Consider the following 4892-nt stretch of genomic DNA (forward strand, 5'->3'; position numbering starts at 1 on the left):
AAATTTATGCAACTTTTCTCCTTGTAGCTTATTCTTTCTTTTTCTAAGATTTGTGTCTCTTTAAACATACTTACACTTATCACAGTGTCGTGCGTGATCCCTACAAAATTGGAACCGAGGCGTTAGTTCTTCAGGGAACGATTAATAGATGAAGAGGTGAAACTAGTATGTCTGGGATGCTGTAAGTTAGAACGTTTGTGTTTTGAAAAAAAATGTCCTGAAGTCGAGGTTTAAGCTTTCAGTAGCTTGATACATACAAGATAGTGAATTGTAATAAGTTAGCTAATTGATTGGAACAATGAGAGATGGTAATGCTATATTAATGTAGTTAAGCACATGTCAGATTATTAAGGTTTTTGACATAATAAGATCGATTGAATTGGTTGACGCTTGATGACGAGTGAGTTTGAAACCTCGAGTGAGTTAGCCGGAAATCAGAGTTGGCGATTGGACATGAATCAAGACTAAATTATGTGAACTGTTGTTGATAAGAATAGTCATTCTCGGGAATTCACTGGAATATTATGAGGTAATAGAGAGTTTATGAAGTCGGACATATTGAAAGGATTGAAGGATTAAGATGAGAGCTCGAAAGGAATGGAAGTTAAAGGAGCTATGTCAGTTTTTCAAGATTTACCAATGTAACGACCCAACTTCCAGAACGTCATGATCGTACCAAAATTAAGGCGTTACCAACCTGCTTTCCTTTATTAACTATTTACTATTGAGCCTTTAGTTCGATATCGTGTTTCAGTTTTAGTAGAAAATGCCAGAAAATTTTGTTTTTATTTATCAAATCATATATCAAGCATCGCCAAATAATAATAATCATATAATTATTAGTAAATATTATACAAACAAATTCAAGTGTAACTTAGATACAACTCCTATCCCTCTTTATAAAATAAAATCTTAAGCAACAAAGGCAAGGGAATTCTATGAAAACAACTCAGTTCAAAAACTTAACTCATAAATAAGGTCTAACAATCGCCCACAGCTTCAAACTGAGTCTTCGAACCTGTATCACTGAAAGGGTGGAAGATTTTGGGGTGAGAACAAAACACACGTTCTCAGTAGGGAATGGGAATGCCGTAAAAGTAATGATTAACATGAAAATAATTAACATACTCAAGGAAACTATATTTTTATCAAAACTTTTTGAAAATACTTTTGGTTTTACTTTAGCTAATTAATTACCTCCTTCAAAATCTCTAAACTCAAACAAATTCTAAATATGAAACTAGTCACATTAACCATCTATCAGTCACATAATTAATTCTCAACCAAAACATCAATTCTTAATCAATTTAATACATTCACAAACTAATAGTGCAAGCAAGAGATTCAGTTCAACATACAAACAAGTCACAACAAGGCAAACAGCACAATCACAGGGAAGTACAATGAGCAAACCCAATCATATGCAAATGCGCAAACAAGAATGATGCATGTCTAGCCCTAGTGCAGGTAATGAGCTCATTTGTCGGTTACATACCCGCTCCCAACGTTACCCGGAGTCCTTTGACCAGGTAAGGCTTCCCTGTTGGCAACACCCATCGCAAGAGTCCTTTGACTTACAAGGCGGAGCTAGTCTGCCCAACACACTCACTGTAAGAGTCCTTTGACTTACAGGAGCACACTCACATACACTCACTGTAAGAGTCCTTTGACTTACAGGAGCATATGCTAGTTATGTATTTTCTCGATACCTCTGTAAGAGTCCTCTGATTTACAGAATAGCATTATAGCTAAGTATCCCGGGGAAGCGCTCTTAGTGGTTGTACCACCATCTATCTGGCTGCCTTCACGCATCAGATCATTACATAATCATTCTCATTACCATCATTCATTATCATTCTCATTATTCGTCATCACATTCACATTCTTATGCAATATCTTTTTCTTTCTCTGTTCAATCATACTATACAAACTTTACATCTTTCACTTTTGCAATATCTTGGCTCAAGCCATTTCTCTTTACCATTCGTTCATAAAAATCTCAATCATCAATTCAGTTCATAATCTCTGCTATGGCAATCTTTAGTCAAGCCAACTTTAAAACTCTCTTTCATTTTCGTTCTCTATCAAAGACTCAAGAAAATCATTTATTTTTTAAATTCATTAAACACTTTTCAAAACATAACCTTTCATTAGAAGTAATCAAATAAAACTCTTTCTCAAGTTTACCAACTTCACAAAGATTCAAAAATCATCTCTCTTACTATTCAAATTCAAATACTATTATTTCACCAAATTTCTAAAAAGGTAATCCTTTATTTCAAGCCCAAAACATAACTCTTTCTATATTGAATCAAATTCAAAACATAATTTCTTTCTTAAATAATTCAAGTTCGAAACATAAACCCTTCCTTGGTAATTCAAATTCAAAATATTATAATTATTTTCTTAACTAAATAAAACTCAAATAATATGATTATCGAAGTTTAAATCTTCTAAAATAACTTCTCAAATAAAATCTCAAATTTTATAAAATTTCGGCAGCACTTCCCCTAAAACTCGGACTTAGCCACCCTTACGGGTTCCCTCTTTCTCAACAAATCACCAGCCCTTTTATCAGCAGTTTTCACAACAACAGAATCTTAGTAATCATTTCATCATAAATCAGTTTAACAATCGACATCCTAACAATACTTAAAATCAGAGTTTCCATAAACCGTCCTTTAAAGGTAGATCAGTCCAGCCTCCAGAATTCATAACTAATATTCCAAACACCATCCTTTCATATTTCTAGTTATTTTTAAAGTTCTTTAGTTATTAGCAAAGTTACCATTTTATTCTAAAGATCACATTTTAGGAAAATATTTCAGTAATCATCCTCCAATCCTTTAACCGTTCTCAAAATCACCTCTAGTTAACCTTAAATCAACAATAACAACCAAATTAAGAAATCAATGTAACCCAGAATTTAGGTAACAAGCATAGCCTCAAACCAAAATCAACCTCATCAATTAATCGCTTACAACAATGAAACCAGTCACAATCACAGCCAAGTCAGAATCAATAAATCATGACACAGAAAATTAGTCTAACCATTAATAAATTATTTATATACTCTTAAAGTTTACTATGTTATCTCAGAAAATCACAGGTTCTCAAAACAGTTTAATCCCTTAGTTCCAATCCTTCAATAACCATCAAAACCAATCTCAACTAGTCACAAGTAAACTTCACAGCCATTCCCATACATCAAATATCCAATTCAACATCAAACAAGACAATAATTCACTCAAAATCAGAATCTCAACCAATTCATCGCAGAATCAATAATTCAGTCACATTTCACAACCGCATATAATTTCAATTATAATTCAAAGTAACCACAACCACATTCAATTCTAATCATAATTCAAAATAATCACTTCAACTAACTATTCTCAAACATATTCCAAACAATTCACATTAATTAATCAACTCTTAATCATTATTAACTATTTGCAATTATCCAAATAACTTTGTAGGTATTCTAAATTAAGAACGTTAAATCCCCTACCTCAAAGTCGAAACTCACGGAAATCACTAAACCCAGTAGCTCCGTTGGCAGTTCTAACATCCGTTTTGTTCTCTTAGCAGTTACCATGATGATTCTGGGCAGCTCTAGTGATGGTGAAAGGTCTTAGCTTCAGCCAAGCAGCAGCGGTAACAATTCAAAGTAAAGGCAGAGCAACATCAACTCTAGCAGCGGCAGTGGCGCTATTCTCAGATTCTAAAAATAGGGGCAGAGCTCAGTGACAGTTACAGGTTCTTTTCCCACCATCGTGTTTCTCCCCACGGCAGACACAACAGCGGCGGCAGCAACTTCCACTGGCGGCGGCTCGGACGGCAACGGCGACTAGGGAGGCTTAAGCGACAATGACCAACTTCAACGGAGCTCCAGCAGCGGCATCAACCAAACAACAGCTCTGATGGCGGGAGAGGCTCCGGCAACTCACGGAACCCAGCGGCAGAATAGAGGATAAAGATAAGCAGTGACATGGATGAATTGCTTCAAAATCAGAACCGTATCCTCGGCAAGCTCCAACAACCTTCCCGGTGACAGCTACGGCGATGCGGTGGTTCGGCAATGACGTTCGGGCTCCCTTCCTCAGCGGCGGCTGAAGCTTCATCAACGGCAACAAACCCTAATAGCAGCAGCGGCAGGAGTGGCTTCAACAGCAATGCCTAGGCACGACAATGGCACGGTGGCGATGCAGCAGAGGCTCTCTCCTCCCCTGGTTTTCGCTCGGTTCCTCCTTCCTCCGTGAACAGCGTCGACGGCGTCCCTCTTCGTCGGCAATAATAACGGCGGCGGTGGCGAAGCAGGCTGGACAAGATGCAACTCCGTTCACAGTACGTGGGTGTGTGACGGAAGGAGCATGGGCTGAGCAGGTGTGGTGTTCTGAGTGTGTGTATGTCGCGGCAAAACTAAGGGAGAGAAGGTGAGTTCGTGTGTGTTTGTTCCGTTGAAGGAGGAGGGTGAGGCTGCATCTGTTAGGGTTAGGAATTGGGAAAATTAGGGTTTCTGAATGAATTTGGGGATTTTGGGATTTAGGATTAGAAATTACGATTTTATAAAAGAATATGGATAGATATGAATAGATATTTTGATAAAATTGGAGGGTAGGATAATTTTAAAATCAAATATACTATCTTAAAAATATTTAGGAACATTATTTATCAATATATTGTTAAGTTCAATCAATTATTTCTAATTTACATTATAAAATGAACAAGTTAATTATATTTTGTAAAGTACAATTTAAATTCAAATATCAATTTTCTAGATTAAATCATACAAATCTCTATTATTTTTCTATCTCTGAAACTTTAATTTCAATTTATAAAATAATTAATTATAATAAAAATTGTACATAAATATTAATTGACTTAAACTT

At 35.9% G+C, this 4892-nt stretch overlaps 1 long non-coding RNA gene across 1 annotated transcript; it reads right to left on the reverse strand.

Annotated features, from left to right (window-relative positions):
* Positions 1–811: 811 nt before the first annotated feature.
* Positions 812–4524, reverse strand: LOC140182041 (uncharacterized). Its single transcript, XR_011877866.1, has 2 exons — positions 3512–4524; positions 812–1026 (listed from the first exon to the last, which is right to left on the reverse strand). It is a non-coding gene; the product is annotated as an uncharacterized lncRNA (long non-coding RNA).
* Positions 4525–4892: the final 368 nt, after the last annotated feature.

The sequence above is a fragment of the Arachis hypogaea genome, chromosome 19, assembly GCF_003086295.3.
Source record: "Arachis hypogaea cultivar Tifrunner chromosome 19, arahy.Tifrunner.gnm2.J5K5, whole genome shotgun sequence".
NCBI lineage: Eukaryota > Viridiplantae > Streptophyta > Magnoliopsida > Fabales > Fabaceae > Arachis > Arachis hypogaea.